We start from the raw sequence: 23,330 nt of genomic DNA, 5'->3' as shown, positions 1-23,330 counted from the left end.
GCCTCCTCTTGAGTATCATCTGCTTCATCCTTGAGCTTCTTCTGTGATTTGAAATGTACAATTTAAAAGAGTCGGATACTGGGCAGTGGGGGCACATTCCTTTGATCCCAGCACTCAGGGGGCAGAAGCAGGTGGATCTCTGTGAGTTTGAGGCCAGCTTGGTCTATGGAGCAAGCTCCAGGACAGCTAGGGCTGTTACACAGAGAAACCCTGACACAAAAAACCAAAAAGAAAAAAACAGTATAGTGAACCCAGAGAGACTTCCATTTGTTGGGTGTGTGGGTGCTGACATTTGAGAGATGTGTATAGTACTGGTGTATTCACAAGTAAAAGCTGCAGTGAGTCTAGGCGAACTCTGATGCAGTTATGGCCCCAGCCACCTACTCTTGCTTTACTCAACAATCCCAAATCTTCCCTTCGCAAGTTCCAATGATAAAAGACAGAACTCTCATCTCTGCCAGAAAAAGGCTATTCAAAACCAAGCCGAACGCTCTTCTTTCCACACCCTTTCTTTCGTCCTTCTAGCATCTGGTCCAGATTGCTCCCTTATCATTCTTACTCCTACTCCGTCACTATCCCGCTTCCTTCATTACCATCTGAAATCCCCGGTAAGCAAGAGAAGTGTAAAAACCCACTGGTCAGAAACTGGAGGATTCCAAAAGGAACTGGGTGTTTTTACCACGTAACTGAGAATAGATAGTATTCCCATCAAGATTTAGGGCACAATTCACACAATGCAGCTGACTGTTGGCTAGATGGTTCTTCTTGCAGCAGCTAGAACCTCCTCTGCCCTCTTCTCCCCACCCATTGCCTTCCCCTCATGTCCCTTTCACTCCCCCTTTCAATCTGACCTTCATTCCCTTCAGAGAACCTCCTCTTACTGCCCAGTCAAATCTTGGCATTCCTGAAATGGCTCTTGAATTTTGCCCACACCTCCCCCATGGCCTCCATGATTTAGCATGGAGTACAGGTCTCCTTGACTCTGCTCACGATTATGTGATACAACTGTACACTGTCCTTGCGTTGCCTATGGGAGCTGTGTCCCTCTGGAAAGTGCAAAGGCAGAGACCATTGTGGCACTTCGTATTTGCATTTTCTTTTCATAAGCATAATTCTATTGAAAATGGATACGGCTCTGTGGACTCGGTCTTCTTGGTTTAAAGATGCCAAACTGAGACTCGGTGCATTGTGCATGAGGCAGAGTTGCTGGTGTTCTTCCTCTTCTTGTACAGTTGACCCTGCTTCTTAATGTCTATCCTATGTTTCAGATCTCCTGATTGTGGCTATTATCCGAATTGTCATTTCTTTCACCCGTTAAGTACTTACTGAGTTTGTAAAGCAGGCAGTGTTAAAGTGAGCGAGAGCAGTGTATTCCAGGAGGAAGTTACACATGAAGGATATGGATTGGTAGTTGATTCTCTACCAAACCTTTTCATTCACTCTAGGAAAGCTTTCAAAACTGTTTAGTGCTCTGGACTCTTTCCTCACTCTCTGCTACAGAAGAAGCTGTGGAGATGGCATTAGTGAGAGAGGAAAAAGTGTTCTCGGTCATAAAATAGCAAGAAAGAATGAAATAAGAAGCCTGGATCACGGCCAAGTAGCATATATTTTTCTCTTGGTAAATGTATTGGTTTGTTATTTTCCTGTGCTAACGACGCCCTGAAGAACTTGGTTGGGGAGCTGCAGATCCTGGAGGGTTGTCTTCAGTTTATACTCTGCGCTTGGCAACCGGTGTCATCCCTGTCTGTCTGTTTCATTCACTTCAAACGTACATGTCCCTGTGGAACGGCATTCCAATCCCATGACGACTCCCGCAGAGCATTCCCACACTGGAGAGTGTCTTTCACAACCCCAGTGGACCACATTTCTCTACCTCTGGAGGAAAACAAACTCTATGATTATCACCACCACCGAAAACTCACACCGGCATTCTTCTGCCGCTGTGCTAACCACGGTCTGTTCGACTCCAGTCTTGTGTAGCCTCACGGCATTCCACAGGATGAGTGCGGGGATGAATGCTTCACTCAGTTACCTCTGATGCCTTTAAATTTACTTCTTGCTCCTTTTACATTTTGAACTGGTGGATGAAGGCTGGGGAAAGCTGAGGAGGGAAGGTATGTTCTTGAGGGAAATATACCATCGCTGGTTGGAGGCGTGGCTAAGTTTATAATGTGGTTTTAATTCTAGCTCTCTCTCTCTCTCTCTCTCTCTCTCTCTCTCTCTCTCTCTCTCTGTGTGTGTGTGTGTGTGTGTGTGTGTAAGTCAGAGGACAATCTCAGGCCAGCCTCAGGAACACTATCCACCTTCCGTGAGACAGGGTCTCCCATTATCCTGAAACACACTAATTAGATAAATTGGCTGGTTAATGACTCTCAGGGATGGCGCTCTGGTGTCCCACCACACTTGGCATTTTCTATGAGTTCTGGGAATCGTCCTCATGCTTTTGAGGCAAGATCTAGCTTAACACCTATTTCCTGAGCCTTGGATAATTTCCTTAAGCTTTGAGGTCTCGTGTTCTGCATCTATAAAATGTCATCCTTAGAGAGCACACACGGCGTGGAGTAAGACAGGTGTATAAAATGCTGAGCACAGTGACTGGGCTAAAGAAGGCACACATAGCTATTTGTTATTCTTTTCTATTCCTTTTTTTTTTTTTTTTTTTTTTTTTGCATAGAGGCAAAAGTGAACCGAGGCTCTTGGAATCCCATTCAAGTAATCGGGTTTAAACCTGCAAAATAGGAATCTTACATTTGGGTTCTATACACTGGAATAATAGATCAATTACAACTTCTCCATGTTGTTGACCTTCAAGCTCGCATCCTAGTCTGGAGTCACAATTATTTGGTGCCACGCGCAGTAGTCTTTATGAAAACTTTGCTCCATTTATCGACAGCAGGAATTATTAACCTCCCACTTGCTAATGTTCAGAACCTGCTTTTATCTCTCGGGACCGCCCGTATCCATACATGTTTAATATCAGTTTGTTGATTGCTGCAGCTGTACATCTGGGTTATTGACAGGACGTCATCCAATCTGGAGGCCAATATCAAAGCTTTCCCTGGTCCAGGCAGCAAAGAACATCAGAGACGCCAGGGCAGTGAGTATGTGCCATGGATTTTGAATTCGTACAGAAAAGGTATATTGTCATGTATAAATACACTGCGCATGAAGTTGGAAAACAATTTTCAAATCTGAATCTGTAGAATGCTAAACATCCTTGAAGACAAAAATCCTTAGAGAAGTCTAATATTGTAACTCATCTGCTGATATTATGCCAATTTCTTCCACAATGGCTTCAGGGTGACTCTCAAGGATGTGACACTCTGTATTCATGGCCCAGACTGGAACTGAAATTGTACAATAATCTAGATGTTAGTTTGAGTTTGGAGTAATATAGTTTCATGTAGAAAAGAAGAACGCTTCACTGCCCTTGTCCTCCCCGACGGAGGCCGTGGTGTGTTAATAGAATTGTCCAGGGACCTTTATCTCTGACAGAGGCAGCCACATCAAACAAGCCCTGTCTCAAAACACGGGAGATCCATCTAAAGCACTGGTATAGACTGCGAACCTCTGATCTTCTGTGGGTTTAACATGGTGGGCGGGCACTTCTCTCTATGCCCCACCAATGGACTGGAGAACCAATTCGGGGGAAAGGGAAGGAATCATTGTGGTAAATTTAGGAACCAACCTGAGTCATCTGAGTTTCTCTAACTGTGCAGGTTGGAAGTCATTAGGTGGAGAAAGAGATCTAGTTAATCAGGATTTTTTTTTAAAAAAAAATTTATTTCAAATGCTCCAAAATGGTGGCTGAAAGTGCAAACCATAAAAATATTGTCCCTCAGCATCTGCACAGGTACCAAGCTCATGGGTGTGTAAGTTACATATCTTTACATGTTATATGTTCATGTCCCCTCATATACTTTGAATCATCTTTCAGGGGCTTACAGATATGAATATAATGTAAATGCTGTGTAAATTACTGGTAGGCTGTGGTGTAGGGAATAATGACAAGAAAAATAAAACCTGTCTATGTTTAGTTCAGACATAGTTTTAAAAAAGATCTTCTATTTATGTTGATGGAATTAAAAAAAACCACACTGTCCAGGCAGGCAGGAGGCCTGTGCACGGCTTCTCTGGACAAGTCAGAGGCAGTCGTGTCTGAACGAATGGAATGAGTGGGAAAAAAAAATCACACCCACTGTCAGGGCAGTAGGGTTCACCTAAATAGCTCGCTCACACAAGATGCTCCTCTCACAATCTGCCACTCAGATTCAAACAGGGGTGACAACTGGAGGGTGTAATTGGAACTGAGTGTAACTAAAGGAGGAGAGGGTCTGCGGCTAAACACAGGCAAACACAGAATAAGTCAATGGAAAATAGTCTGGTGCTGGGGACTGGGCCATGCCAGCCATGAGCTCTGCCACAAGGCCACATCCCCGCCCTTGCCATCTTGCTACAGCTCACCTTGGTTTACACAGAACTCATGGTCCTTCAGTGTCTATCCGCCGAGCGCTGGGCTTGCAGTGCCATCATGTCCAATCTCCATGAGGTTTTTTTGTTCCATTTTGTTTTCAATTTGGTGAATTCGTTTTTAGTTTGGTTTTTTTTTTCCCTAGAAAGGGTTTCTCCGTAGAGCCCTGGCTGTCCTGGAACTAGCCCTGTAGGCCAGGCTGGCCTCATATTCAGAGATCCGCCTGCCTCTGCCTCTCAAGTGCTGGGATTAAAGGCGTGTGCCACCACCACCTGATTAGTTTGGTGAATTCATTTACAGAAGATGTTCTGGGCACCAGATAGGGTATTTCAGAAGATGTAAAATGAAACAAAAACAAGGCAAAAAAAAAATTGAACAAGTGTAAAACAGATAGAATTGAACAAAGCCAGGGACTTGGGAAGACACATTTACCTTTCGTTTGAGTCTAAGCATTTTTATAGACTCCTGCAGAGTTTGTTGGCTTAGCTGTGACTCTGCTGCATATTGCAATTGTTCCATACAGCAGAAATAAGGAAACGTCCCCCCGAATTGTGTTTCCCCCGTTGGTTTTCCTTGCACCAGTTCTAAATGTCAAAACGAAAAGGTTTGCTCTGTGGCTCACTCTAAACAAGCTCAACTCAGCATCCAGGTAGCGCTGCTCAATCAGCCAACATAAGTACTTATTTTTGAAAGTGTATTTTTGACTTTAAACACTTAAATCCATTGTGGTTTATCATGTCAATATGTGTTTTGGCGACTGTACAGCTCCAAGGAGGCCTGTTAAAATTTGTCAGGCGGTCTGTTGGAAGGTCCAGCTTCAGCAGCCCGTTCCCCCTGTGCTCAGAGGGCTCTGAGGTACACCCAAACATGCGCTGTCCCCCCTACAGGGGAGATAATGCCAAGTCTAACCAGCAAATGGACTCCCAGCCAAATCAGTGTTTCACTGAGGAAAAACATAACCTAAGAACTGGAGTTTGTGTGGGTGACTGAGCTCATACTGTGAAATTAGAATAAATTAAATTCAGACAACATCTTCAATTAAACATCAATCCAGAATCTTCTCATCTAAACTTCAGCAACTCTGGGTTATTCCTCACGGGGGTGTGTGTGGGGGTAATAGTGTCTGTGCTTTCATAGATGAGGGAAACTGGACCTCAAGTATACTCGTGATGGCTAGGACACAAGATGGAAGATGGGCAAGGGTGAAACGCAATTGTTTTAATATTCAGTCTAGTGTGCATCCGTTACGTACAAAAGTGCCTCTTGAAAATAAATCAACTTTATACAACTACTTTAAAGTCTATATATATATATTTTAATGAAACTTCTATTAAAGACATGGATAGGAATTGTTGTTTTTGTTATCCCAATTATTAAAATAGCACTAGGAAGTCTTTTGAAAATTGAATCGAAAAGCTCTGGAGGGAAAGCATTGCACCGTTCCCTCCCTGTTTATCCAGAAAAGATGCATATTTGTGATGTGCCCCAGTCAGCAACGGGAACATTATTTCTGCCAAAAACATTTTTTCGGAAGTCGTCTACACACAATAATTACAAGTCGCCTCCCAAATAGAGCAATGCTATAACCATCACTGCTGCTGTCAGAACTACAAGACTGCTAAAAATAATAATTGCCGCTTTTCAAAGCTTCGTGCGCGCCGTGCACAGCGCCACACACTGGACAGATGAGCTGTTTGCAGTTCTCACCGTCACATCACCAAGGAAAGCTCTGCAGCTTGAATCATCTTGTTACTTATTTAAGTTCTGCACACTTATGTTGTGTGTGATGCATGTATATATGTGTGTGTGTGTGCGCGCGCGTGGGATATGTGTGTGCATGTGGATGCCAGAATCAGATGCCTTCTTCAATGACCTTCCACATTTTGAGACAGGGTCTGGCCCTGAACCCTGAGATCACTGTGTTGACTATTCTGTCTGGCCATCAATATCTGGGGACCCTCTTGTCTCTTCCTGACGCCAGGGCTAGGGTTGCAAGCACACGATGCCACGATTAGCATTTTTACATGAGCACTAGGCATCTGAGCTCAGGCACTAATGCTTGCACAACAAGCACCTTGTCCACTGAGCCACACCCGCGGTTGTAATGTAATCATGTAATGTGTATGGGATGGAACCGGGGTTTTAACTCAGAAACACAATTCCATAGCTCACATTCATGTCAAGTAATATTGCTGTGTTGGGTCATATAGGTGTAGGCAAAGGTTCTAAAAGCTGGGGCATTCAGGATTGAGGGGCTGCATCTGCTGCTCATTGTCCGGGGGTAGAAGTCATCACATGTGGGCAGGAGAGGGAGATAGAAAGGGAACCCGTTTATCAGGACCCTGTTAGCTGATCCAGTCTTGGGGGAAGGTGGATCCACTCAGGAGGCCCATTCGTAAGAACAGGGCCATCCTGACCTCATCCTTTTTAAATTCTCCCACTTCTTAATGTTGTCACACTGGGGGCTGAGATTCAAACTCACCCCCAGTAGCAATGCAGACACCAAGAAAGGTGATCTGGAGCTGTCATTTTGTTCGGCTTACTTCTTTGAAACATGCAGAGAGGTCACTTCAGCATTCATCTACCAAAAAATATTTCATAATTTCTTCTAGGTTACAGACATCAAGGAACAGAGGCCTAGAGGGAAGGAGGGAGGGGGAGGGGGAAGGGGGAAAAGGTGATGTGGGATTCCCCTCTGTATGCTATGAATAGTTTTTCTTTTAACCATTGGTTAATAAAGAAGCTGCTTTGGCCTATGGCAGGGCAGAATATAGCGAGGCAGGAAATCCAAGCAGAGATAGAGGAAGAAAGAAGATGGAGTCAGGCAGACACCATGTAGCTGTCCAAGAAACAAGAGGTGGCAAACCACAAGCCTCATGGTAAAATATAAAATAATAGAAATGGGTTAATTTAAGGTATAATAGTAATAAGAAACCCGAACTAATAGGCTGAAGAGTACACAATTAATATTAAGCCCCAGAATGGTTATTTTACAAGCAGCTGCAGGAACTAGTGAGTGGGCCCTGGTGGGTGGAGAGACAGTGGGGGGGGGGGCAGCAGAATGGAGAGTATTCGTGGCTACAGAAAGGAGGAGGGGGAGTGTCTTGCAAGAAGGTTCTGGAGAGATTTGGATAGAGACTTCAGAAGACAGCTTTTCTTCAGACTGGCCTCTAAGGGGAATCCCAGTGATGACCCCAATTCTTTGCCAGGACATCAGCAGGCTCTGATGGGAAAGGCTTCATAACCCTGAGCAAGCAGTGCAACCAGAATTTTCAAGTAAAATCACCTCCTTGCCTATGAAGCTCTCCCTGGCTCTGCAGCTTCCCCTTCCAGCCCACAAAAATTCCTTGAGACTATGGTGATGAAGCCGTGGGACTCACTATAGCCTGTGAGTGGGAATATGGAGCTGATAGGATCTTGGATTATTATCCTCCCCAGAAAAGGTGCTGGGAAACCCCAGACACCTTGCTCTACCCACAGTGTAGTAGATCTGGACTGAGATGGTCTAGACGGTGGCATACTAACAACCTTCTTTAATTTTATAAACTCAGAAAAGGGATCTTGTACATCAAAGCCTGGCAAACAGCATAGAAGCACAGGTTTGATTGTTTGAGACACTTTGGCAGGATTCTTGTTCTATGCCAGTTACAAAGAACCGTGTTCGATCACATTGCATAGACATGGAGTTGGGGCATTGCTTGTAGAACACAACTGGCAAGATTTCGTTTGTTTGGAGACCTTTGCAGACACTCAGTCTTGTTTCTTAGAGTTCAGATGCCCGCACTGTTTCCTCAGCAATGCGTTTGGTATTTGTGATTGATGTTTGTAAAGAAGAGGGTGGGGACAGGTTGAACTCATTCCCAGTGGCCTAAATATGCCTGACACTCCCCAGAAGGTATACGGATATATGAGCAAATACACAAAGCACGGAACACGGAACGCTGGCAGCTGCACGGTTTCAGCAAATTCATCATGTGAGATGAGGAAAGCAATGGTAGATGGTCTTTTTTATTTTTTATTTTTTCCCCGAGACAGGGTTTCTTTGCAGCTTTGGAGCCTGTCCTGGAACTAGCTCTCGTAGACCAGGCTGGTCTTAAACTCACAGAGATCCACCTGCTTCTGCCTCCCGAGTGCTGGGATTAAAGGTGTGCACCGTCACCGCCAGGCTAGATGTGTTTTTAGAAACACAAAACAAACTCCTTCCCCCCCAACCTCCATAAACTTCATTAGAAGATTCAGCAGATTTTAGGTTTTGTGTATAGGGTGGTAGTGAAGTCAACACGCAAACTCTGGTGAGTTTCCCATCTTCCAGGGATGAGTCAGGAGAAAATGCAGAGGATCCTGCAGTTAAAGCGTAAGTTCTGCTCAGTCACGGAGAAGAAGCGGAAGAGGAGTACACAGCCACAAAAACTTGTTTACTCTTGAAGATCAAGTCCATCATTGCCAGTCAGCAAAGGATTTCAACCTGTATTCACATTATCCAAAAAAACCCATCCAATGGCCAGCATCTTCCTACTGTAAATAAGCTTGTCTCTACCCTATGTCTCACTCTGCTTCTCTAAATGGGTTCTCAAAGAGATGTTTCTACTTACCATTGAAAGCAATAAATTTTGGGTTTGAGGATGGGGCTCAGTTGGTAAAGTTTGATTAGTGTACGTGAACACGACACCAAACTTCGGTGGCAAATACTTGCAATCCCAGCACACAGGGGGTGGAGTCAGGAAGATCACATGTAGTGAGTTCAAAATCATCCCACTTAAGAAACAAAACAAAATAAAAAACAAACAACAAGAATTTTTGGTTTTGTATAGTACAGGAAGGATAGTGCTGATTATTGTGTAAGGTTACTAGCTAATTCTGCAGATTTGTCCCCATTGGCTTATAAAAGCTCACCTGTGACATCTAAAAAAAGTTACATGAAAACGTTCTTTGCTGGGTTTGTAGCTTAGGGACCGGGAAAACACCTGCAACATCCAGTGACAGTGATTTGCTGTTTGTCACCTTACAGTTTTAATCTCAGTCAAAGATGGCGGTAAGATAGTACACACTAAGCTGCAATTTCTTTTTTAATAAGTTGTTAATTATTCAGTAAGTTTGGTAAGTGGGTGTATCTTTGTGTTTATGCATGTACCTATGTGTGCATGTGGGTATACGCTTGTGTGTGTGCATGCATGTAAGTCAGAGGGTAACCTCAAGTGTCATTTCCCAGGGGCTGCTGGCCCTCTTTGTGAGACAGGCTCTGTCCTTGGCCCCGGAGCTCAAGTAGACGAGGCTGCTTGCCTCTGTCTGCTAAGCACTGAGTTGTAGACCACTGCAGCTAGCTTTCTTGATGTAGGTTTTGGGGATTGACCTAAGCCATCTCTCATGACTACTGAAAATACATTTCGGAAAACTGTAAATGTTTGTGAACAGCTTAACTAACGGACTTTGTGTCTAACCTTTAAAAACATCTCTTGCTAAATTTACTATTTTAAATAAATAAAGTATACAGAACAGAGAGAAAGGAGGTTGGACCACCTGAGCATTGAGAGGCATGTGCAAATTATCTGACATGGCAGAAATTATCTATATAACAGTAACTGAGATGTGTTCATTACTTACTAACAAATTTTGTTTTCACAGAACTGAAGGACATTTGAAAAGGTCAGGTGGCTTGACTGAGTTCACATGACCTGTAAGTTAGGGGCTGTGGATTCAGATCCAGACTGCCCAGTTCTCGAAAAACAATTCTAGTTCCCTTTCCTGTGAATGAATTCAGAAATTAAATTTTAGGTCTTCATTTCTTCAGGCTAGGACTCTTTGCAGATCTCCAGGTGAGAAACTGAAACTTTGAATTGATAAGGACACATTAGAATCCCACAGAAGAACAAGAGCTTGAAAGACCTGTCTGAGCCTTGAGCCTGCAGCGATCACAATGGAGCAGCAAGAGTCTGCTCGTCCTGAAGATGCTGGATGCCTGATCTCAGATAAGCTTTGTGCTATTTCCATAAGCTCTCACTGGGCATAGATGGCAGCAGGGTCTGTTGCTGTCTCCCAGCGCAAGCACTTTGGGGATAGCGGTCTCTGCACAGAGCAGGCAGACCTCAAAGCTTACACCTCACCTAGCTTTGGCAGGAGTTACCCAGAGTTGCTGAGGGTGGCTGGCTAGCTGTTATGCTAATGTGGAAAACCACCATCACCATGACAAGGGACAAAGGCTGTCTTTATTATTGTCAGTCACTATAATGGCAAGTGTTAGCTTTGACCATGAGGCCCTCCCTTAATGCCCTTCTCTATATGGAAAAATTCTGAGTAGGGATATGCTGTGGGATGTTCCTGTGTGGACTACTCCTTTTCTTTGGCACGTTGTTTGAATTCAAAAGATGCAAAAGCCAAGACTTTACAAATCATGCTTGCATGGAGATATAAGCCCTCAGAGGAAGATGCAGCACTGACCAGCTGCCATTGCAAGGAAACAAAACCCTAATGGTTGTGTCTGAAGGGCTTCCTGGGACGGGTCTACTGTAGATAGGACCTTCATTTTAATCAGGGAGGTAGGTGTTCATTCTGACCCTTTCCCAGAGGCTTCCAGTCTTGTCTTCAGCTATCAGGCACACGAATAGGGAAGAAATATATGAATCTATGTCAGAAATGAAATTCAGCTGTTCTTCAGGAAGAGCCCTGGAAACCAGCCCGCTACCATCTAGTTTAGAAGTGACTGATGGGTAAGCTTTGTGTTGCTGAGATGCCCAAACACAGGTCTTGGTAAGGAGTCAATTAGTCACTCAGCTAGCCCTGTCCTCACCGTCCTGAGGCTGCCCGCGCTCATCAGTTCTTCCTACCCACTCTGAGGCACTTTGATCTCTGGTGTAGGCTTAAGGACCATGCTTTCAGAATCAGTGATCTAGTAACCTAAAAACCTGATTGTGCTTTACTTCCCAAGCTGCTGTCTAAAGGAATAACATCTTACTCACGGCGAGGAATGTTCTAGAGACATTTAATTACAGCATCTGGAGATGTGTCACTCAACCATAGCTGGTTCAAGTTGTGGTCAGCTGTTTTATTAAGTCATTTGTCATCTTCCTAACCTTTCAGCCTGTAATTATCTTTCTCTACCCCTCCAGTTCGTGTGAGGGAATTCTTCTGTCCTCTATCTAAACCCTAAGATAAACTGATAAACTTGTGCCTTCATAAGCGTTATGCTTGTATTCCCTTGCATTTTAAAACGCTTCACCTGGCAGTGGTGGCACATGCCTTTAATCCCAGTGCTCAGAGGCAGAGGCAGGTGGATCTCTATGAGTTTCAGGATAGCCTGGTCTACACAGTGAATTCCAGGATAGCCAGAGCTGCAAAGAGAAATCGTGTCTGACTGCTAAGAGGGATTGCCTTGATACAAATCCCTACTCTGCTAATAAAGCTGCTACAAGCCAGGCGGGTGTCGCACGCCTTTAATCCCAGCACTCGGGAGGCAGAGGCAGGTGGATCTCTGTGAGTTCGAGGCCAGCTTGGGCTACAAGAGCTAGTTCCAGGACAGGAACCAAAGCTCAGAGAAACCCTGTCTTGAAAAACCAAAATAAATAAATAAATAATTAAAGCTGCTATTTAATCAACTATCTCGATGCCAGAAATCAGTAAAACTTGGTTGAGCTGAGGAAAAAGACTCAAAAAAAAAAAAAAAAAAAGAAAAACAAACAAAAAGTTTCTGCTCATGGTTTTTGTTACCCGGTTATTTCTACTTATGAATTTTAGAGTCACCGTTTTGCAGAACTAGGGTGAATTTAGAGACTATCTATTGCCCATCTCCATTATAACTTAAAATTGAAAACAGGAAGGCTAGGCAGTTTGCAAAGTCTATAGCAGCTTGGTAGCAGCATCATGCTATTACATCAAGTGTGTAACCCTTGATTTGAAGATTTCCATGACCTCCCAACCTCATTGAGGTGAGGACGTTCTGGGTTAGTCATAGGTAGATATTCTTAGAGATTTGGACACAGTCACCTGAATTCAGAAATGCCTAGGTAGGGAGTCATGAAAGACAGGAACTTCGGTTGCCAGTTAAAGACAGTCGTAGAAAAGGAAAAACTGGCAGCGTCGGGGACACCAATTCTCTTTTCTAGTTTGATAGATTCTAAGTATGAGCTAAAGTAGCAGGATTAAACAATGTGTGAACATTTTCAAATACTAACAAAATAAATTCAACACGATGTATTTTTGCCAAAAATCACTACCTTAATTTTTCCCCCTTAAGGTTAATATGGACATTGTTAAAGTTTGCTTCACCTAAGAAAGGCAATGGCAGAAATGTCTTCTTACTGTCTTACATTCCTCCGTCGTTCCCGTCATTCAGCTCAGGTTTGTTGAGTAGCACCCGGGAGGAGGGGACAGGGAGGAGGGTGAGCCCAGTATGTAGATAAGACGGTGGCTTGGAGCAGAGGTCAGCACAGGGAACTAAGCTAGGAGGATACCTCTAGTCACGTGTCCCTGCATAAGAAGGTGCATCATGGCTAGGTTTATTTTCTTTTAAAAACTCCCTTTTTCCCCTTCAGAATAATGTTTTGCTAAGAAAAAAAAAAGAAAATAATAAAGTGAAAATTTTTTTACTGAATCTCAATCTGGGAAGTTTTTTTTTAATGAATTGATTTTCATTTTGAAATAATGTTAAATGAACGGAAGACATGATAGCACAAAGGACTCTCTTGTGCTGCTCACCCTGACCACCACTGTCAGTAGTTCCCAGCAGCCTTTCCTTCTCCTGCACATACAGTTAGAGTGCATCATCCCAGTTACCCCTAAATGTTTTAAGGATATGGATGTTGTCTAGGAACAAGAACACTCACTTGCGTAAATATGTACAGCGACCAAAAATCAAGAATCCTATATTAATAAATAGTTATTATCCAATTTATATCACATATGAATTTGGCAACTGTCTCAGTAACATCTTACATATCATTTTTTTAAATGATAAAAATCCAGTCCTGAGTCTGGGTTTAGTTTCACATTCACCTTTCATGCATGACAATTTTTTTTTCTCCGAGACACGGTTTCTCTGTGTAACTTTGGAGCCTGTCCTGGAACTAGCTCTTGTAAACCACACTGGCCTTGAACTCACAGAGATCCACCTGCCTCTGCCTCCCGAGCCTGGGATTAAAGGTGTGAGCTAGCACCATCCATCCACGCCTGACATTTTTATGAGTATGGGTGATTCATTTGTAGTTCCTCCTAATTTTGCTATCCTGTGACTGCCTCACCTCATAAGGGCTATGTTGTGTTGATAGGAACTCTGGAAAAGGCTGCTGTGTCCACCGTGCGTCATATCTGGAGATAAACACGTTTGCCAATATTGCTGATAAATGTGACTGTCGGTGCTGTTCACCTTCAAGTAAGGCCACGCATCATAGATGATGGGTTCTTTGGTTTCCTTCAACTCAAAGTTGAATCACCTTTAAGATGCTCCGTGCGGCTCACAGTCTGTTCGCATTAAAATCTAGGGTACTTCTAGAGGATAGGGTTGTGTGTTATAAAGACACACCAAGCCAGGGAACATAGCCTAGCAAGCACAGACGAAATTAAAATGCAAGTCAATGCCGACACAAACAGGATCGAATGCCTTGCGTTCAGCTGCTGCACGGACCTGTTTTCTAGGCAGAACCTTGAATGCACGCACCTTCCATTTCTGACAGCTAATATCCGCGTCCAAGGTAAGTTGTGTCATTTGAGGATAGCTTATATTTCTGACCTCCTTGGAAGGATTCTTTCTGTCTCCAACTAAAAACGAGAAGATTCAGAATGATCCCAAATGATCTTGGTTTGTGATGGCTCACTGTGATGCCTTCCTGTTTATAGCTGGGAACCCATCTTTCACATCCGCGATGAAATGTCATAAGGATTTTGGGCTTCTGGGGGAAGGTCTTGGATTGGTTACTCAGTGTCTGAAACTGTCTCAAGTAGTTGATGAGCTGACCAATGCCGACCTTTCTGCAGAGGTCACTGGATTTCTCGGGCACCTTTGCTTCCGAACCGATCCTGCTAACATGTGGTTTGTCTATAAGCCTGGAAGGGCATCTTGTTTCAATAACTTTTTTAGCTGTAGCTGAGCCTCTGTGGTTTACAAAGGATAGCCAAGTGCTGGCAGCTGAGGGGGTCTTGTGATGTGTTTTTGTTGTTGTTGTTTGTTTTGTTTTTGTTTGTTTAGAAACAGAGAGATTTACCGTCGTTCTACAGTCCCAAGCACAGCAAGCAGGACCGAGAATGAGGGAAGGAGAAGGTTTCACTATCACCGGCGCGGGGTCGGGTGGGGTGGGGTGGGCTGGGGTGAGCAGTGCCAGTGATTCCTGTTTCCTCAGTTGGGAACCAAGGTGTCTTAGAAAGCTGTTTCAGCCTGATAAAGCTGCTTCACGGCCCAAGGTTGAAAACGTGGTGGCTCCATGCTGCCATCTGGTGGTATATTGCCACACTGCCTCCTCTTAGTAAGTCCTGGGGATCAACCCCCAGTGGACCTAGGAAGGCCAATGTGAAACACCAGGAAGGTGGATAACTGATTAGGAGGCTCACCTGTGAAAAACACATACACACTTACAGCACTAAATTGATTCAGCAGGTTCTCTCTCTCTCTCTCTCTCTCTCTCTCTCTCTCTCTCTCTCTCTCTCTCTCTCTCTCTCTCTCCCTGTATAAAGAGATACAATAGTAACTAAAAAGAGACCATGAATTTGAGAGGTAGGGCAGGGTGAAACAAGACAGAAGGGATTGGATCGAGGAGGTGGGAATGATGTCAATATACTACCCATATTTGAAATTAGAAAAATAAAACAGCATGAAGTTTAGGACCTGAGATATAGCTCAATGGGTTAAAATGACTGTTTAAGTGTGATAATCTGGGCCAACCTGGGCCTCACAGGGCAGGAGGAAAGCTGAGTATAAATTGCAAGACTTAAATTGTTCTCCAATCTCCAGTCGCGCTTTGTGATTTATATACACACATAAAGATCTTGAAAATGGCCTAGACTCTTTGCCCAGCACAAGTCCTGGGACCTTTGCTATTTCTTTTGGGTTCTTTTGTCTTCTGTGAAGCACATCTTCTTTCCTTTGAGAGAATCCATCACTCTTTGCACTCCTCCTCCTCCTCCCATCTTATCCAACAACAAAATTCAAACCAAAAACAACAACAACAACAACAACAACAACAACAACACCGTTTGAGGTCTTTCGAGCTGCCTGGAGTGCTGAGCAGGAGAAAACAAGACGGGAGACAAAACAACAGGGAAGATTTTATTGACGAGGAAAATCTGTCTGTGATGGTCGAGCCCACGTGGGATCCTGGGTTCTCCTGGCTGGAGCCTGAACCACTTTTCTCATTTACACCTTGCCTTCATACCTGCTTGGGAAACTGAACAGTATATAGCCTGTCATGTGGACATTTTTTGTTTATTGATAATTGTGGAATAAATTTGTCACTATGAAAGTATGTCACACATTAATAAAAAGCTTAAAAGATGTCTGTGGATACAGGAAAGCCTTAGCCAGTGTCCTGTAAAATCTACCTATAATGGTTGGTTAAGAGCATTTGTTGCTCTTGTAGAGGACCTGGGTTTGGTTTCCATACCCACATGGTGGTTTTCAGAGATCTGTAACTCTAGTTCCAGGGGATCTGATGCTCTCCTCTAGCCTCTGCAGGTACACATGTCGTACACATACATACACATGCATACATAACACATACATGCAGACCAAAACATGCATACGCATAAAATACAAAAATCTAAAATTTTAAAACTACAACTAAAGCAATCATGTTTTTGAATTGCATGTGCCTGTGTGCATGCATGCATGCGTGTGTGTGTGTGTGCGCACGTGTGTGTAGTTCAGAAGTGGATACAGGTGGCATTATCTAAGTGCGTTCTACTTTATTTATTGACACAGGAAACCTGGAGCTTTCTGATTAGGTTAGGCTAGCTGGCCAACCCGCGCCAGCAATCTTCTTATGTACGCCTCCCCAGTGATGAAAATGGAAACATTTGCTACTGTATCTGAGTTTAGTTTCTCAGGCTTGCACCACACGCTTTACAGACTGAGCCATCTCCTCGGGCTGGAAAGAGCCTATGCAAGGTTCATGATGAGCCTAGAGTAGAATGAAGTGCATTAAACATCGCGACAGACAAGGAAGATGGCGCCTTTGAATGGGAGATTCTGTGCTAATGTTAATTATTGTTATGCTATAATGTGTGACAGAGTCCTATTAAGGTTCATGCATGACCGATACATTGTATTCAGTGAAGTAGCAATATTCAATTATAATTTTTTTGCTTAATTTAGAGAATTTAGAAGTTTGTCAGACTGACTTTAGAGCAAAGTAATTTTTAAAAGATTGGTCAATAACACTGTATAATTTGTATTGTTTCTGAATGAACACTTTTTATTTAAAAAAATATTTGAAAAAGAGTTATTTTTTTTCTGTGTGAGTGTTTTTCCTGCAAATATGTCTGGGCACTGCTTGTTTGCCTGGAGCTGTGGAGATCAGAAGAGGGTGTCAGATCCGTTGGAACTGGAATTATGGGTGGTTGTGAGCTGACATGTGGGTGCTGGGAACTGAACCAGGTCCTCTGCAAGAAAAACAAATGTTCTTAACTGCTGAGCCACCTCCTTAGCCCCCCTAGTTCTCTCTCTCTCTCTCTCTCTCTCTCTCTCTCTCTCTCTGTATGTATGTATGTATGTATGTATGTATGTTTTCCCTCCTTCCTTTCTTTTTTTTTGGGGTGGTGGGGCAGAGACTCTCTCTGTTTTTTGGCTGGTCTGGAATTTGCTGTGTAGACCAGGTTGCCCTCAAACTCACAGGGAGCTGCCTGTCTGCCTTCTGACCTTTGCCACCACACCCAGCTGTGTGTAACGGCTGACCAACCATCCATTCTACTCTCTAAGCACGGATCCTCTGTGCTTTCTTTCACTTTCTTTAACAATTATATCTGATGGTGTGGGATAAGCCCAGGGCCTCATGTGCGCCAGCACAAGGACCACCACTAAGCTACATCTCCAGCGCTACAAGCCATGCTCCTGTGAAACCCACGGGTTCAGTGATGCTGTAGGCTCTGTGCTTCCCAGAATTTCTCTATGATCTGTTTCATAAAAATTATTTAAAATTAAAATGAATTTCATAGTACATATAATGCCTTTCGATCGTCTCCACACAGACTGAAGGGCACTGTGCTCACTTGATAAACGTTGTGAGAGGAACTGGAGTGGAACCGCGCAGAAGAATCGAGTCCAGTAGCTTGGCCACCCCCAGAGCTGTTCTCTACAGTGAGCTGAGCCGGCTTTCTGTATCATTAGCTTCCACCGTGACAGGCAGCCTTGCCGGGGGTCCAAAACAATACGGCCAGCCGATCATGGACTAATACCCCCAAAGCTGTTCCAAAATGGTCCCTTTCTCACTGTAAGTAGATTCATCTTAGGTATTTGATAAAGTAACAGAAAACTAACACATCTTTCAACTGCCTTCCGAGGAAAACTCCTCGGTGCTGTGGTTCTGAGCATGAGGTGTGAGTGGAGGCGATAGTTGGAACAGTGAGCGGCATTTTACAGAAAAGACGATACTAGGTCAAATGCTCCTTTCAAGGCCCGGCTCTTTGTCTTGCTTGCTGAGACAACCCCTGGGAACCTATTGCTAGGGTTTCTCAGTGACTGAATAAAGAAACACCTGTTTTGTTTAAAACGACAGAAACAAGACTTTCTTCCAGGGGCTGGAGAGTGGGCTAAGCCCTTAGCAGTACTGCTGCCCTTGCCGAACCCCGGACTTAGTTTCCAGGACCCACGTGGTGACTTATGATCTTCCAGTTCCAGGGAGTCACATCCTCTTCTGACCTTCTCCGGTGCTGCACACATGTGGTGTGCAGACTTACATGCAGTCAAAACACTCATGCACATAAAAATCATAAAAATGAATTAAAACACAATTCCTTCTATTCACTACTGGACACACACACACACACACACACACACATTATTCAAGACAGGGTTTCTTTGTGTAGCCTTGACTGTCCTGGAACTCACTCTGTAGACCAGGCTGGCCTTGCTGGATATAGTCTTAATCAATAAAGGCTCCATGGAATGCCATGGTGATAGTTAGCCAGACCAGATCACTGAGGAAGCAGGATGCAGGGGTGCATATGGCTATGGCTATGCTAAGAGTAGCTGGAGGGGATTGAAGGGTGTCATTTCAACCAGCAGGACTGTGACCATAGAGTTAGAAGCCAAATGGAGTGGGAGGTGGAAGCAGATTCACCCTTGGGAGTTCTTTGCTGTGATTCCTTTGCGATCATCAGCTGGTACAGACTAAGGAAATAGCCACAAACCTCCCTCCCATCTCCCCCCTCTCTCCCTGCCTCCATCCCTTTCCTTCCCTTTCTCCTCCCTCACTAGATGTTAAGCATAAATTTGACAATGCTTTTGTATAAAATTTCAGGTAGTCTAATCTACAAGGGAAGTAGAAAAAGGCAAGATCTCCTGAGTATATTTGGAGTGTGGGGATCATGGGAGAGGGTAGACAGGGAGTGGGGAGGAAGAGAAGGGAGCAGAGGGAATATATATATATATATATATATATATATATATATATATCTCAATAAAAACAATAAAAATATTTTTATAAAAGCTCAGATAATAAACATGTAAGTCTGACAGGCTATTCTGTCCCTGCCCCAGTGAGTCCACACTGCCACGGTTGCCTCGAAGCGGCAGACAAACAGGGCTGTCTGCCGGCTGAACTGGGCTCATGGAAATGGTGTCATGCTAGATTTGGCCTGAGATCTATGGTTTCAGTCCTTTGCTCTAGATTGTAGAGTGGAAAAAAAATTCAGATTTTCTTTTAAGTTAGATATCTGTGTTTCCCCAAATCACATAGACACTGCTAATGTGTCTAGAAAACCTCATTCCTCTCTGAAGATTCTTTTCCTTAGGATTTTCCCCATAGATGTTACGTGATACCATGCGGATTCTGGGCCAGTTGCTGTTCTGAGGCATGATACCCCCATAGCAGGAGCTGACTGTGCACTCTGCCAAGCTCCGGCTCGTAAGATGTCTCCACTGGGCCTGGTGCATGTGTGCATGTGTGTATGTATGTATGTGTGTGTGTGTGTATGTGTGCGCGCATGCACACGCAAATAAATGAATTTTGAAACCACTGGATTTAAAAAGCTAACCCAACAACTTCCTCAAGTACTAGAACGTTATTCAGAAGCCACTGAAACTGGAATTTTGTGGGTCAACTTTCCCAGATCTGATCCTTCTCCTAACTTTTTTTTTCTTTCACTGTCCAGATTTCTCCACTCCTATCCTCCCAGGAAGATCTTGGCTTTCTTCCTGATTCATGCACTCTCACCCCAACATGTCACCTGCAAGTGTGGACAATACAAATCTCACGACATCACTCCCCCACTAAAGCCCTCAGGTGAATCGTTCCAGCAAGCCTTTCCTAGCTGGCGTTCACAAGGGTGTTACATATCTCCTGCGAACATTCAAGGTGTGGCCTTGGAGAAGGCAATTGAAACAGTTCTAGTGGCTCTGGGCTTCCCATATATGAAGTAGAGTGGGGTCTAAGAGATGATAAAGATACAGCATCTCTCCAGTCACCCGGACAGTGGCATCTTTTCCCTCCGACGGACGCTATGCTGGATTAGCATCGCAGTGCACACTCTTTGAGAGTCTGCTTTACAGAGATGGCAGTCCTTCTGGTAAGGACCCATTCTTCTGCACACCCCCACCCTGGGACCCAGAGCTCTTCCTTGAAGGCTTCCCACACCATGTTTTTCTCGTCTACATTTTCTGCCTTTTCCTTCTTACAAGTCAGCCTGGGCAAGTGGGGGAAGAATCCAGTTTTAGATGAAAGAGACCAGCCTTGGAATTTCAAGGATTTTATTAGATGTTTGAATCTAGGTGAACTTCAGTGGCTTTGGTCTTTCTCCTCATTAAAGTAGATATCCTGACACGATCTCATTGCATACAGAATCTGCAACAAGCAAGACAAAAGCAAAACCAGAGTCGGTCGAGGGTATAATGACTTGAGTATGGGGTAACAAATGAAAAGAAAGGATTGTCAGTCAGATTTCAGAAAGAATCAGCTAGAAAAAATGACTTTGGATATTATTGTACGGTGCTGACTATGGTCATTAATAATGCACGTTTCAAAAATAACTAAGAATAAATTCCAAAATATTAAGCGTTACTCTGTTTAATCATCTGTAGTATATATATATATATATCAGAATGTTACACTGTACTCCATTAATACATATGTTTATGATATTTCAAATAAAATAATAATTATGAGCCAGGCATGGTGGCACATGCTTTTAATATCAGCAATTGGGAGACAGAGGCAGGCGGATCTCCCTAAGTTCAAGACCAGCCTGGTCTACACAGTGAGTTCTAGGCAAGCCATAGGTTCATATTAAGACCCTGACTCCAAACAAATTATAATAATTAAAAAGAAAAGTCACCGAACAACTCGACTTTAATCATTTGATTGATGATACACTGTGTCAATGATTGCTATGGTTCCTCATGTTTGGACTTCCAGGAGATCTCGACAAGGATGTCACAGACCTAGCTCTCTCTGAATACAGTCTCCTAGTACAGCGGAGGACCTTGGGAAAGCATCCCCTGCAGTTGGCTCTCTGGGTGCCTGGATGTGCTGTGCTGTAGGGATGAGATGGCGTGCTTCTCTGTCTGGACTTTCCGAGCCACCAGGTTGCTGGTTCTGTTTCTGCTGCTCTCAGTGCATCCGGGGGATGTCCTTTTTCTAAAGACAGCAGCTTTGCACCCCACCGCCGGCGGCTGCCATGTCCCCTAACAATGTCAACATTCTGGACGTGGCCTTGTCACAAAACTCTTTAAAAAAAAACAACTCAGAAATTGCTAACAAAGCAAGTGACAGTTTGTAATGAGTAGCTGTCTAAATTTTGAAGTTGAGTTTCCAGGGTTTTTTTAATTTAGAGATAAATTTTAAGCATTTTAGAGATATTTAGAAAAAAATGCTACAGCTTTTAAGGATCTACTTACCTTTGTCTCCTGAGTGCTGGAATTAAAGGCATGTGCCGACAGCACCTGGCAAATACTGTTTTTTTTTTAAGTAGAAAAATGCTTAATAAGACATGCCTGAGAGCTCTCTGCTTTTCACTGCTCTGCTATGCTTTATTTGCTCAGTAGATGGCGCTCTTCTCCCACCTTTAAAGATTTTATTCACACTAGCGTATAAAAAGAGTTGATAATTTGTGACTAAATCCTCTTTGGGTCTTAGCTAGCGACGTTACAGAACCATCCTACTTCACACGTAGAATATATTGTATAATAAAGACCTATATATTTTTGCTACAGTAAAGAAGTGAGGCTTATTCCCGTGTTGATACAATTAATTCTCCCATTCACATCTTGCCAAAGTGCCCCATCTGCTCATCTGTTCTTCCTTCTACTCAGTGATTACCCATTCAGCACCTATCATATGCAAGGCTTCACCAAACTCAAAGGATGCAAAGATGTGTGAGCTGTGGTCTTTGCCATAATTTCAAAATAAAAGCCCGGATCCACGTAGAGAGAAACATAGTTACACTATGACACAACTGCGCTTATTACAACATTAGAACCCACACTGGGTGTGTGGAGAGGCCGGGGAAAGTGGACTGAGTTATCCTATGGGAGGAGTGTGGGAGTTCCTTGGCATTATTAACTCCACCCAGGCCAAGTCTTGAGAGATAAAGGGGAATAGTCCAGTAACCATCAGGCTGGAGGTGCATCCCAGGGATCCAGGGAAAAGCATGGGGGTGTGCAGGGATGCACCTATATGTACCTCTGCCTCTTCAAGCAGCTGGACCACAAACACCGCCTATGGTCCTCCATCCTGCCTGATAGCGAATTCAACTCAGGGCAATGGAAAAGTGGTATCCCTGAATGTAATGGTTAGCTGTTCTTCCTCCTCTCCTCTCCTCTCCTCTCCTCTCCTCTCCTCTCCTCTCCTCTCCTCTCCTCTCCTCTCCTCTCCTCTCCTCTCCTCTCCTCTCCTCTCCTCTCCTCTCCTCCCTTCTCTCTTTCTCTTCCTCTTTTTTTCCGGGGGGGGGATTTTTGTAGTGATATTTTGTTTGTATTTTAATAAATAAAACTTGGCTGAAGATCAGAGAGTAAAACAGCCCCACTGGTCAGCCTTACAGGCAGTGGTGACCCACACTTTTAATCTCAGTAGCCACACTAGTTTGCCACAGAAACCAGGTGGTAGTGGTGCACTCCTTTAATCCCAGCCCTAGAGAGGAATACAAAATGGGAGGAGACAGCTCTCAGACATAGTCTCATTCTGAGGATTCCTGGAGGCAGGATTGTCGTTTCAGACTGAGGTAGGGTAAGAGCCAGTAGCTGGCTGCTTTGCATTTCTGACCTTCAGGTTGAACCTCAATATCTCTCTCTGGGTTTTTATTAGATGTGCTACAAGATTTGAGATAGGATTTCTCTGTGTAGCCTTGGCTGTCCTGGAACTCGCTTTGTAGACCCAGTTGGCCTCAAACTCGCAGAGATCCTCCTGTCTCTGCCTCCCAAAGGCTGGGATTAAAGGCGTGTGCCACTCTGCCTCTATTGACAACTTTATTTTTTTATTTTTTATTTATTTATTTTTTTTGTTTTTTGAGACAGGGTTTCTCTATAGCTTTGGAGCCTGTCCTGGAGCTCGCTCTGTAGACCAGGCTGGTCTTGAACTCACAGAGATCCGCCTGCCTCTGCTTCCCGAGTGCTGGGATTAAAGGTGTGCGCCACCATCGCGCGGCTATTGACAACTTTAAAACTTTTAACTGTTTTGAAGATGTTCAGGGCATTTTTTTTTTAAATCTCAAGGTAATTTTAGGAAACATT

The sequence above is a fragment of the Microtus pennsylvanicus genome, chromosome 3 (assembly GCF_037038515.1).
Source record: "Microtus pennsylvanicus isolate mMicPen1 chromosome 3, mMicPen1.hap1, whole genome shotgun sequence".
Taxonomy (NCBI): Eukaryota; Metazoa; Chordata; class Mammalia; order Rodentia; family Cricetidae; genus Microtus; species Microtus pennsylvanicus.
Note: the sequence above shows the minus strand (reverse complement) of the source record.